This window comes from Dendrobium catenatum, unplaced genomic scaffold (assembly GCF_001605985.2).
Source record: "Dendrobium catenatum unplaced genomic scaffold, ASM160598v2 fragScaff_scaffold_557, whole genome shotgun sequence".
NCBI classification, from domain to species: domain Eukaryota; kingdom Viridiplantae; phylum Streptophyta; class Magnoliopsida; order Asparagales; family Orchidaceae; genus Dendrobium; species Dendrobium catenatum.
The window spans coordinates 278,253-293,071 of NW_021319019.1; positions in this window are offsets into that span (position 1 = coordinate 278,253).

Below are 14,819 nucleotides of genomic sequence, written 5' to 3' on the forward strand. Positions count from 1 at the left end.
ACAAAGCCAACACTTAGTGTTCGTAGGGTTATTACTCTTAAGATGAACATCCGTAGTTTTTAAACCCCATTGTAAAGCCATCCCAGCAAAGATAGAATACCTCAAAGCATGGTGCTTATGCCAAATGTGATGGACCTAAGAGGGTGTAACTTCTTCCCTGAAATAATTATTTAGAAACGTACTAAACGTGACATTCTCATTATCCCTCCAGGAGAAGGTGTTTGCACAAGCATCAGAGACATGAATAGATAAAATAGTCATTTTGATATCCCCCCACCAATGTGTCTAGAAGGCTCCAAATGCCTCCATGTAAAAGAACAGAGGCCATAACATTAAGGGGGAAGAAGAAGGTGAAGCAATAGTGTTACAGTTAAGCCAAGGATCCCAAAATAAGAACTACAACTATTATTACAAATGAATAGGGCAATATTGTTCAAAATATTCTCAGTCATGTGATGTATTAAATCCCAAAGCTTGGAAAACATGGAATTGTTGGAATGCCAAGGCGAGTAATATTTTGCATGAAGCCATAATGCAAGAGGAGAAATGGAGTCGTAGAATCTAGCAATAAGAGATCAGCAATAGGCATACTGTCGGGCTCTAAAGTTAGGAAGACCTAAACTCCAAAATTTTTTTTGGTTTGTTGGTCCTATGCCAAGAAATTAAATGAAGTTTCTTAGCGATGTCACTGAAAAATTAAAAATTTTGAGCACATCTTTCCAATAGTTCTAAGGCATGACTTGGGTATGATGGAGCTCATAATCCAGTATGCTAGTGTTCAAAATAATAAATATTAGGAATTCTAGCTGGCCTGCAAAAGAAAGAAGGCGGGCTATCCAGCCTGCAAAATGGTTAAAAACAAAGTTAAGGAGGGGTTGAAAGTCAGCAATCCTAATTCTTTTGGAAGAAATAAGAAGGTCGATGTAAGTTAGATGGTGCAAAATGATGGAATATTGAGAGTAGAGCAGATAGATTATGGGGATGGGGTGCCAAAAGATAAAATTAAAGAGATTTTAGCATTATTAATAGCTAACCGAAATAGTAGGAGAAATCATTCAAAGTATTTATAAGGGTCTCGCAATTGAGAGTGGAAGCCTCCCCAAAAATAAGGTCATTCGCATATAAGAGGTGGGTGAGATGGGAGTTGCCACAAGAAATACCTCTAAAATCATGTGGGGCAGAGCTACCACAAATAATGCAAGACAAAGCATTCATGGCTATGCAGAATAAATACAGGCTGACGGGGCAGCCCTACTTGAGACCCAAGGAAGAGCTAAAGAAACTTCCAAAGAGCCATCCAAACAGATGGTGAAGTGTACATCCAAGATGCAAACCTTAACCCAGGAAATAAAAAGTGGGGGAACCTTTTTAAACCATTCTCTCTAGAATGAAATTTCTAAAAATTGAATCAAACATTTTTTTTATGTTAAACTTAGCACAAAATAATTTTTTTCTGTGAGCACTTCCTGAAATACATCAAAGTCTCATAGGCCAGCAACACAGTTTCAATAGAGACCCTTTTGTGAATGAACTCAACTTTGGATTCATTAATGATGTGAGGCATGACCTCTATAAATCTAGAAGCCATAATTTTAGAAATGATTTTATAGAACATATTGCAGAGGGAGATTGGTCTATAATAATAATAATAATAACTATTGGCATGAGATGATTTGGTGATTAGAGAGATTGAAGTTGCCTTACTTTTTTTGGAAGGTAACACTTGTTGAAGAAGGACTTCATAGCCTTACAGACCAACAACCCCATAAAAAGCCACCCAGATTTGTAGAATTTCAAGTTTAACCCATCAAGTATAAGGGAGGAGGAAGATTAACCCATAAAAAAAGTTTCTTTAATCCCCAGACCAGAGATTGGAGCAATAAGTAAGTCAGCCGGATGTTAGGGAAGCACATAGCCTTTTGTAATGGCAAAATTGTTTAGCCTAAACAGTTGACATTTGCTTTCTCTGCTTCTAAGTTGTCACAGAGTGTTGAGGCGTCTTTCGCACTGCTTGTCCCTTAATCCACAGAAGTGTCAGTTCTGAATGAATGAACCTGGGCAGGATAGACTATTTCCTCGCTCCTTTCATTCGATCAGGGTCTCAAGATCAAGAGAATAGATTGTTTGTTCGGGGAAGAAAACAGCTAGTGTATTAGGAAATGGCTGATTAGCGTTAGCAGGAGGAAAAGGACCTGACTGAACTGAGTTGAAACTCTAATTTCCATCAAGGAAAGGACAGGGCTTGCGATAAACTGATGGAGGAGGCAAATTATAGAGAACCTTAAAGTGTTGGATGATGGAAGCAGCATTTGATTCTACCAAAAAAGAGGATCGTTGGTGATTTCTTTTGGTTTTAATTTGGGCAAATAAAAACTTGAGATCATCTTCTCCTTGGACTAGCCACTTCATTTTACTCTCTGAATGATCCAGGAGGCCTAGCCAGATGAGCATTCAAAGATACAAGCATTAAGAACCTTGAGTTTTTTGTTCATGTTTGAATTCAAAGGATCCAAACTAATAAGATAGAGGCATTCACTTTGTTGTGTATGAAGAGAAGCTAGTGTGGAGGAAAGGAGAAAGGAGTTAGCCCAACGTAGCATTTTTATGGAGTTTTTAAGAAGTTGAAGCTTTTGATACAGTACATTAATGGGATTCTGACAAGAAGTTTGTGAAAAAAATATTCAGAAGAGCATCTCAATATTTATTTTTTCTCACCCAATTTTTTTTTTAAAAGGAACATGTAATGTTCCTTACAAAGAATGCCCGAGCAGATGATAAGGGTAAACTGGTCAAAGCAAGATGGTTTTAGCACTCCAGCTAGCTATCATTCATAAGAGCTCTATCCAACTTGAGATGAATGGGGCTCTTGACTATCTGATTAAACCACGAGAATTTACTGCTAGTAAATGCCAAATCCTTGGCCATAACATTAAAATTAAGGAGTTAAAGTCCCATAGGCTGTTGTTTAGGAGAGGGACACCCCCTAATTTCATAATAGGGTGCCTATGATAGTTGAAGTCACCAATAATAATCCATAAGGAGTTAAGGTGTAGGATTTTGTAGTGTAGGACTTTCTCAAAACTATTGAGGCCCCTTACATTCCAAGCAGCTAAAGGAAGCAAGGTCATTAGGAATTTGTTAGCAGGTAGTGAGGGGACTTTTTGCCCTTATTACACCTAGTAGATTTTAGAGGCATAAGATGATTGGGAGGTTTATGAGGATATGATGAATATGGATTAGAGGATGTAGCAAAGTTAGATACCAAATAAGATTGAAGGATGTAAAATTTATTTAGAGAAATGAAAGTATTAGAGTTTAAGGAGGCACCCATTAAGGCAACAAAGGGTTGTTCTTTAGTGGGAGAGTTAAGGTTGGGCAAGGGTGTAGAGGTGGAGGTAGAGGTAGGAGATGGAGTTGGGACTAGGATGATAGAAGGAGCTTTGGGAGGGAGGAACAATAATAAAGGAAGAGGGTGGGATACGGTGGCTAGTGGGATTTTAGCTCTAAGGGGAAGTGGAGTGTTGGGCTTCTACGAATGGGAGAAGGATATGATCAGTTTGGCTGGACGTAGAATTAACAGTGTTGGGAAGATGTTTGTGAGGTTTTTGGATAGAGCTTCTACCACGTATAGGAGGAGGACCAATAATAGAAGCATGGGTTTTTAAGGGGAAAAAATCCAATGGGTGAATAAAGGAACAATAGAAATCATATGGAGAGGGCCTCCGCTCATATTGGATTATAAGATCTATGCATTCCCCCATGATTGTGATAGGAATGAATTTGGGGTAAGAACATTTGATGGTAACCTGGATAGACCCGAGGAAAGGTCAAACAATTTTTTTTGCCTATGAGGGACTTGATTACAAAAGGGTACCAATTTGGCTGGCGATCCAAGAGATACCCAAGCCATATTGCTCATGTAGGCTCAAAAATACCCAAGGATTCCCCATAAACATTTCCACCTCATCCTAGTCTATGTGGTGGCTAGTCACCTCTTCATCATAAGGCCTGGGTAAAGCTTCCCATGGCCTAAGATGTCCTCCTTTGGGCTCATGGAACTCTGCCTAACTGCCCTCTAGGTGGCGAGCATTTAGGGCCTCCCAAGCATGATCATGATCGTCTGTCACTTTGGGAGTTTAGTTGAATAGGGAAACCTAGCTCATATAGCCTCATTCACTTCTAACTTTTTGAATTCCTCCCTAGAGTTCTTAGAGTAATCCCCAAGTCTCCTAAGCTCTCTAACCATCTCCAAAGGCTAGTTTGAGTGATCTTCGGTGAAGTACCTCTTCCCTCCGCTCGAAGTCCTACTCTTGATGCTCCTCTGATCGAGGCGTCTAAAAGAGAAGTGTTCTTGGTTGTTGCCCAAAGCTACCTGATACAAGGTACTGGCATTTAGAGCATTCCTTGAGGAAATAACCCATTCATGAGCTACATAGCTAGATAGTATAGGCAAGTATGAAAGAAACCTTTAAACCAATGGATTCTGCGAGTGAGAGGTGTAAGAAAAAATCCAGATTGCTAATCATGATCAACAATGAAGATTAAATCCCTTTGTCTCAATGTGTATTAAATTGTAGCCATCCAATCATCGATCTGATAGCTATGGTTAATGCCATGTTAATACTATTGGCGCTAATGATTGCCTAGCCAATCGTAGGACATCACATGTAAAGAGTGTACTGACTGTGTAATCCCATATTAAATTTAATAGAAAATTAGGAAAATCTTTAAAAAATCATAACTCCTCACATACTTGTCCAGATAGGCTGATCTTAGACTCATTAGAAAGGTTGTGAGGAGACCTACAAAAGCCATATGGTTTCAAACCATGGTCATTATATGCAATTAAAGTTATTTTAGAAACACTCTTAGGGGCATTTGTGCTATTTTAGCATTAAATCAATTCATCATAGTCTGAAATTTTGGGGGATCAATCTTGGATATGTTTTGGGCATGTCCAAAATCCCCCTCTTATTTCAGATGTTAAAAGGCACTAGCTAAGTAATTTGAACTCAAAGGTCCTTAATTTGGCCTTAAACTCAAATTAACCTATCGACCTATCCAACATAAGTTAGATTATGCTTGTTTGTGGGTTGTTTGTGCTTAGGATGAGGAGTAGAGAGCTACTAATTTCACACCCCACCTCTAGGTCTAGATAGCTCATGAAGTTCCTTGAGGTAAACTTGAGTTTACTTTAGACGGTCTAGTTGACCACCTTAGAGGGTCCAACATGGGACTAAATTTAGTGGGTTTGGACTTTAGGATAAGGTGAGCCCATGGTAGAAATTTCACTGAATTTTGATATCATTTGGTTCACCATTTAGGCAACCCAAGTTTTACTTACACAAATGACTTAGAATTGTAAGTAAATTATAGTTAATTCAATTTAAATCCTAAAAATATAATTTAAAATCCTAATCACTTATAAATAAGCACACAATTAGAAAAAATTAAAAACCTATTGATTCAGATATTAAATAAAATTTTAATTTATAATTAAGAAAAAATATTAATTAATTAATTAAAATAATTAAAAAAACCAAAATTCTTCCAAACATTTGGAATCACTCCTGAGAGTCATTAATGACATTTGGGAGATATTCCAAGGAGTTTGGGATTGATTTGGTACCAGAATCACAAAACCCTTCTAATTAAATTACTTAAACTTCAAAAATTCATAACTAATTATAGAAAATTCCAAATCAAGCATACTTAAAGTATTCAACTCACATTATGTTCTAGTATTTATAAAAAATAAAAAAAAGCTTAGAACTTCAATTAAATTGAAAAGTCAAGAAATGGACCCTTCCTTTAACACATTAAAATATTCAATAAAATTTAAAAATTCAATAATTCAGCTAAACTTTAATAAATCACTAATCTAATCAATCAAGTCAATAATTAACCATTAAAAATGATTAATCGATATCTTAAACTAAAAATCTTAACTAAACAACAATGACGACTACTACATAAACATGGGCCTCTGAGGCTATTAACCTAGCCCCAAGAATGATTAAATAAATCTCATGGCCCTGAGGTACACAAAGGTAGTCATCATTAAATATAAACAGTTAAATCTTAAATCATTTACTCAAGCAATCATAATCTAATCAATAAACTAAATTAAAACAAAATCCAAAGATAATTGTTGGGTAACCCGGGCCTTCGAAGTTATTAAGTTAGCCCCTAAAGAGGGTGAAATAAACCTCATAGCAATAGTGTAAACAAAGGAAATTATTATTCAACATATATACTTAATTATAAATAACTAATAAATCATAGCCTTCATTCATTATGTTAGATTCCTTTTAGAAAACATTAGTGTGTTGGATTTTAAGGCTTAGTAGTAAAAAAAACTGATTAAAACTTAGGATCCTAAAACTTAAATTCTAATCAACTTCAAAAATAAAAATTCATCATAAAATGAACCTCAGAATATCATAATTAAACTTAAACTAAAATTCATCTTTGCTTAGAAACATACAGAAAAAAAAGTGATGGCAAACTTGAAACAAATTTTAACTTAGGAAATACCCAAACCATAAAACCTATTGCACACACTATAGATAGCTTGTTAGGACAACCGACTTTAGTTTTAGGCTAGGCTATTGTTCATTATTACATGTCATTTTGTGTGACATGGTTTATACATAGATTTCACTGCATGCTAGTTACTATATTTTATGTGATTTATATTGTTATGATGTGATGATTTTATCGATGATATGATGTAATTTATGCATACCTCTGATAATAAATTAAGTGGCACTTACCACATGGCCTTTGCATTCATTTTCTTATATATGATTTGATGATGTGTTTAAATTGATTGCACACTAGAAATTGCTTTTTTTTCTATATTTCTTTCTTGCATGCGTGATTTATTTTAGCCTAGAAAATGCATTTATGCTCATAAGAATAAAAGAAACAATTATTTTATTCATAACCAAATAAACGTTTTAGGCTCACCTAGAATCTAGAAGATCTCTAAAAAGTAAGTCTAGGAATGCCCGAGAGTTTCTCATGTAGTCATATTCCTTTCTCTGCTTATTAGGAAACTCTTGGCTTGCAAGTCATTGTAGACCAGCTGACCAATTAGGGTGCAGATTTGTTTAGGGGATATTATGAATCTCTATAGAAAAAAATATTTTTTAAGTCTAATTTTTAAACTTCATCACATGTTCTTTTTTCGTATAAGGTCGATCAGCATACATTGCATTAGAAACTTATTAAAAGTTAATATAATTTTAATTGCATGTGGGCATAATCACCATTCATAAGTAAAGAAGCAACTTAGGACTTTCTCTAGATGTCAACCACAAATTCTCCAAAACTTAAGCAAAAAACCTTACCCATCTTTCATAATGACATGATACATATTTTTAAAGCACCTAGATGATTTAGCTAGCACTCCAATTCAGGCCGAGGTAAGTCTATATCTGTATACGATTCACTATATTCGAGTTATTATTATTTAGTGCCCAAATTAGATTTAGGATCATTGGTGGACCCAAAATTATAAGTTTATAATATAACAAATCTAATTCTAACTTTCTAATAAAATGACAACTTAAACAAAAAATTCTCTCAACCAAAATTTAAAGCCCAACATAGTATAGGATGGGGTGTTTTTGAATTATTTCAGAATCTCAAAATGCTTGCAACTTCTCATCCTTTGGCCTCCAAAATAAGTGCTCATCAAATCCCATTTGAAATTCCGACATCTAGCATTTCATATCTCTTCTTGATAATTCAAATAAAATTTCTACCATTATTTTAAGCAAGAGTATTCCTATGAAGCTTAAAACTTCATACAATGTAATTAACTAAGAAGGCTTGCCTAGAGAGATTTAAGACTTCAAAAAAATTAAACTCCATTCTATTTAGCTCCTCAATAGAATGGGAATTTTTTTTTCTCTTTGGAAAAATTAAAAGGAAAGACAATCATTATCGTCATATTCAAATCATGGATGATAAGTGAAATTTTCATTCCCCGTAGAGATATGTCATTTCTCAATATGTCTTTGAGCAAGAAATTAATGACAACACATTTAGATTATCATAGTTATATATTTGATCATTATGACCTCGAGGATTATATGTAGTTCCATCTTTAATTTGACTATGATAGTCATAATAAAATTTATAGTTTAATAATTTGAACATATTAGGGAATGATATTTTAATCATCCAAGGTGATATATCATTCATAATGATGAGTTTGGCTATAAAACTAAAAAAAAAAAATTGAAAAGGACTATATCTAAACTTTCCAAAAAAACAATAATTACATATTGATTTACTCTTTTTAACAAAAGTGTGCAAATAATTTTCTGGTGACTTTGCTATGGAATGATCCCTCTCTCCATCTTGAATAATGGTAGAAATTTTATTACATCAATAGTTATAACTACCTTTCTTCCTTTGGTCCCTCTGCCCATTTCTTCATTGGGTGTGCAAGGCCAACATCAAAAACAGAAAAATAATAAGAGAGGCTAATGAAGAAATTTCTAACAAAATTGAGATTGCCATTTCACCCCAAGTTAATTGTTGGAATGAGAGGGTCAAATGGACTTCCTTTGAATTTTCATATCAATTCAATGAACCTCATATTAGATAAAAACTCAATATGTTGGGTTAAAAAATTTGTATAAAATCAATTGAATTTAAAATTTAAGTCCTCTTTTAAAAAAAGAAATGATGAATAAAATAATAGAAGGATTTCACTATTATATGTTGTGTCATAACATCTTCTTGTAGCCTAACATATTCAATGAAATCCTATTTTCAAGAAATAATAAATGATTTTTGTTTCTTACTATTATATGTTAGGTTATACTCCGTATGAATTGATAAGGTGGTAAGAATTAAAATCATTAGTGATTTTCATATTTCATTTTCAAAATTAAGTAATTCAAGAAGTCTCACTACCCTCCACCATTTCCTAGGGAGGAAGTCTCATTTTTAAATTTCATTTTCAAAATTAACTAATTCAAATTTCATTTTCATATTAAACCAAAAGAGCCTACAAAGTCAGCAGAAATTTATAACAAGAGGCCCAAGTCTTTATAGAGGGGATATAATCCCAAGAAATTCAGTAAAGTTAGAAGAGAATAGCTATCTGTGGTGATCTCTAGGCCCTCAATCCTTGGGTGTGATATTCCCACTCTATCAGATGCAGCAGGGTCACTTCCTCACAACCCTCCACCATTTCCTAGAGAGGAAGTCCACTACTAGCTGAAGAGGCCACCCTTATGACTATCGATTCAAGAATAGTCAAAGGGAAGGAGATAATTGAAAAACAAAATGATGAAACCATGGATGATTGCACCAATACCACTCAAGATCTCAATATATAAGAGATCATAAGAAAATTGGAAAGTAAGAAAATTGAAATGGAAATGGAATATAGTAGTTATTTTCTTATTAGTCCCGAATCTATTAAGGGGAGACCTATTGATGAAGTGGTTTAGGAGATCATGGATATCTTAAAGAAAAAGGAAGCAATAAAGTCCTTTGATATGAAACAACATGATTTTTTCATGGACACTAGTGAGGGGGATATTCCTACCATTAGTATCTTTATGGAAAAAAAAAATAGATTTTAAATTAGAGATGTTGAGCCTAGTAGAGCTCAGCCATGAAGAGAAGAAAATTCAATAGCAGTTGATTCTAATTCAGATGTGTCTGTCAGACCTAAGGACAAGAACGAGCATATAAAAAACTTAAAAAAGGTAGATAATATACCATTGAGAGTGGAAGAGATGTAGGATTAATTGGCTAAGACATAACAGCTTCAACCCATGCAATTATAACCTACAACACATATAATGGGTGAGTAGAGCACAAGGCTAGAGTTAGTATAAAAAATCCAAGAACAAATCCCAATAATCACTCCAGTCCCTATAGTTCTTGCTGGAAAGAATATGAAATAGATGATTAAAAATCAAGTAAGGGAGGCCTTAGCCCAATCCCAAGGGACAACATCTATTCTAAATGGTAGACCCTACCTCGAGGAGTATTATTCAGTTCATTATCCTAAGGGATTTGTGGAACCATCATTTAAAGTCTTTAGAGATCTAGAGAACCCTAGGTAGCATATAACCTATTTTCATGCAAGTTGTTGCAATGCCTGAGGGTTTGATGCTTTGCTATTTCACTGATTCATTAGTAGTCTTTCTAGAATTTCTTTTGAATGGTATGTTGATCTGCCTAACCATTCTATGAGGACATTTATTGAGTTATAGAGTCTATTCTTAAAGAGATTCTCTAAAACTCAGCATAATGTTACTGTGGGCAATCTGGTCATCGAGAATCAAAATCCATGAGTCTATCTGGAATAGTACATCTTAAGCTGGAAAAATCTCTAGATGAAATGTGAACCCCATATGTAAGAGTAACATGTAGTTGAGATTCATCTAAAGAATATCCATGGGCTTAGTATTTTTCTTTTAAAAGGGTTCTCAACAAAAAAAATTTAAGAAATAACCTATAGGAAGAGGCTTCCATGATGTCATTCTTAAACGATTTATTTAATACAATAAAGGTAATAAAAGTTCAAAAGTCTTTCAAAAAAAGTCAACAAAAGTGTCAATAGTAGATAACGGCAAGAAACTGATGAAAAATCAATCAACTGGTCCACCTCCTCAACAGTTTTAGGTAACTTCTTATCCCTCTAGAGATCCTTACTTAACATCTTTTAAAGATAAGATGGAAAACATTTATCCATTTAAAGGAGAGTCAGTAAGAAAAATTTTAAAAGTTTATTAAAGTAAGCAGACTTTAAATTGTCAGAGGCTAAAGAGATGTAAGAGGAAAACAAGTGGGATGATCCAAATTTTTTCCCCTACCATTGCATGTTCAACCACTCAATTAAAGATTGTTTTACCTTTAAGGATAGACTTGAAAGAAACTTTAAACATGGAAATATTATCCTTCCAAAAGAATATTTGGTAGATTCGAATTAGGGGTCCATCAAAGTCATCTCTGGTAAACACTCTAATATTTCTCTATCAATTGATGATGGTTGGTATATCGCTTTATCCCAGGCATTTAAAAATTCTATTAACAAATCTTTTCAACTTTCTCAACAATTGCAGATGAGAGCTTGTGGCCCAATCTTGGAGGTTGGTTGGAGGCATAAAAGAGAATGCATTGATGGTTTCATCTCTAGTAGTTGTAGGAACTACAATAATTAAAAGAAGAATAAGAGTGATATATTTATAGAGAGGAAACATGAAGTTGATAAGAAATGTATTCAGATGGTGGATGGTGGGGTGAAACCCCTGTCTCCACTAACTTTATCTAATTTTCACTTTACCCTATCAAACACAAAGAGTAAAAAATCTATAAAAGATCTTTCTGCAAACATTTTATTGATTAACAATGAAGATGAAATTAAAATAGAATCTAATAGAGAGAAAGATCAATACTTCATTGTGGTAAAGTCTTACCGCCTAAGCTTATAGCCTGGTAAATAAGTCACATCTAATAATTCAATTTAAACTTTAACTCAATAATAAAATTTTCCTCCCAATCCATTGGGTCATAACCTTAATGTTCCCAAGGTTGATTATAACATCTTAGCTCATCTTAAGAAATTTCCAGCTATGTTGAGTATCTTTGACACCCATAATCTCTCAAAAGAAGTCTTTAATTAAAGCATTTCTAGCTCAGAGATTTGTCTAGCTTAGCTAGTTGCAACTTCTCAAGATGAAGCTTTGTACTTATAAGAAATCCCAGAAGTAACATTTTCTTTTGAGGATCTACTTATGGGGACTACTGATCATAACCTTCCACTTTATATTTTAATAAATGTAGGAAATTTTAGATTATCCAGAGTCCTTGTTAACCCGACTGCAGTAGTCAACATTGTGAATATATAGACTATCACATATCTAAAAGTAGACACACGTGGGCTTTTTATCTATAATATAGTATTACATGGATTTAATAAAAAATGTTAGAAGGCTTAGGTTCAATCACACACTTATTTGATATAAGAGAGTTGGAAACAAAAGCTAAATTTCATATAATTGATTTGACAACATCATTCAACACACTTCTTGGTAGTCCATAGATCCACAAATATATGATTACTCTATCTACCCTTCACTATTGCGTCAAGTACCAATGAGATGATATTAAATATGTGATTTAGGGTTATTTGCAACCATTCTTTTTTCATGAGATCTGAATCTATGAAGATGCTGCATATTATACACCAAAAGGGTCTGCTATTTGTTCTAAAATTAAAATTATAATTAAGGAGGAGAAAACCCATAAAGAAAGTGTTGAAGGAAAATTTTTTGAAAGAGAAAGAAAGATAAAATGATAAAAGAAAAGATACTGATAGTGAAGATGACATTGAGGGCGTGTTCTTTTGGCCTCCATCGTAGAACACACATAGTGTGGAGGTCAAAAGTAGATGCATATCAGCATAACAAGTATACATATCATTCTTGAACCTATAAGGTGGACCCCAAACTCACTTATGTTCCCAAATCTAACATTTGAATGACTTTATATGGGTGTTCTCACAAAAGATCTAGTGAGAGCATATGGAACCTGAACAGTGGATACTCAAGGCATATAAGGCATATGACTGGTGTTTGAAGCAGTTCATCATACTAGAGGCTAGGTTAGGAGGTAAGGTCACACTAGGGGATAACACCACTAAAAAAGTGGTTGGCTAATGTATAATTAGCAACTCTAAAAATTTATAATAAAAATGTTTTATTAGATGATGGTTTAAAGAATAACTTACTGAGTATTAGTCAAATGTGTAATAAGGGCTTTGATATTAAATTCATATCTACAAAATGCAGGATTAGCTTGAATGGTAAATAAGTACTAAAAGGAAAAAGGTTGAATAATGTTTATATGATACATTTGAATTCTATTGAATACTCTAATTCCCTATGTTTGAAAACTATTGTTGATGATTCCTATTTATGGCATAGAAGACTATGTCATGCATGTATGAAAACTCTTCAAAAGATTAACCAAAAATATATAGTTAGAGGTATACCTAAGTTAGACTTCACTAAGGACCACCTATGTGATGCATTCCAACTAGGAAAATAAGTTAAGTCTACATTTCATTCAATCAAAGATATCAACACCTCAAGGCTAGAAGAAATCCTTCATATTGACCTATTTGGACCAGTTAATATTGCCAATCTAGGAGGAAAGACATATTGATTTGTAATAGTAGATAACTTCTCTGAAATTATGAGATGCGCCAAGAGGGGGGTGAATTGTAAATTTGTTGCAATAAAAAGACAATCTTAAATAGGAGTTCTAATTTTGTTTTTGTATTTTTAAATTTTAAAAAAGAAAATTAATTGATACAGAGGCGAATGCTTAAAATACAAATTGCAATAATAGGTAATAAAAAATTAACTTGCTCAACAACAATTTTCACCAAGCTATTTTAACAAAAATAAAATGCAAAATATAAAAAAAGTACAATAAGGGAAAAATCACACTAGAGAATTTATAGTGGTTCGGTCACTTAACCTATGTCCACTCCCTGGAGTCCTCCACTCTGGTAATTTCACTACTAAACATTAATTCTCCTTTTGCCCCCACAACAAAGCGGAGAAGCCTTTACAAACCTTACTTTCACTAACCCGACGTAGCGAGTGCCAAGCACTTTGTCACCTTCCTGGTGACGGCAGCATACCTTCTTATTTTTATCCCTCCTCGAGAAGGCAGAGTATCTTAGAGGATACACATGTAGAAGAATCTCCCCCTTTGAGAGCCTCCCACAAGATCTTCTCAGGCCACAAGAGGAGAAACACGCAGCAGTCTAATAGCAATCGTGTGATCTCCTTCACACTTCTTCTCCCTCACAAAGCCCACCTTCTCCTTTCTCTCATAAACCCTAAAATCTTCTCAAGAGATCTCTCTCAAGAAATCCCCTCTAATCACGTTCCTCTCTCATAGATTCTCTATTCAAAAACAAAAGTTTAGATATTTAAAATAGGGTCCAACAAACCCTAAAAATTGTAATTTAGCCGTTATGATCATACAGTACGATCAGTACAAAATAACCTTCATCCTAGTAGGAAGGATTATGAACAGGCAAAATTTCTGAATAATATCATATAGTACGATATAAACTCATACATTATGATATGTAAAATCCTTTTGTTCGTACATGACGTTTACTAAGATGAGAAAAACTCTTCTCTATACATCATATGTACAAACCACATCGTACAGTATAATTAGTTCAAAATTAAGGGACATCCGGTACGATGTTCGGGACAACCGAAAATAGTCTCGGTTGATCGTATAGTACAAATGGTGTCGTATAGTATAATAATCATTCAAAAATTAATCCTTGATTTCTGCACTAATCATGGGGTTAATTTAAGTATTCAAAAATATTGTACAGTACGACAGGATCGTACAGTACTATCAGTTCAAAATTTACAAATTAAGAACTTACTTAAATTAATCTGGCGGCTATGGTTTTTAATTAGAAATACATCATACAGTACGATATACATCGTATAATATGACTTATTTACATATAGTCATTTGAGCCAAATCATTTCATAGAGTATGATTTAAACTCATACAGTACGATTGACAGAGAAAAAAAGTTTCTTCATTTTTAAAACACTCTCCCCTGTGTGTGTGCATGATTGCTCAGTCTTGCATATAATTTTTGGCCAAACTTTAGAAAAGAAAAATAATAATAAATGAAAAATTACAATGTTATAAACTTCAACTCCTACTCTACCTAGTCTTGAGTCTTCTTGTTGTCTTGAGTAACTTGCAATCTCTTTGAAATGTTAGTACTA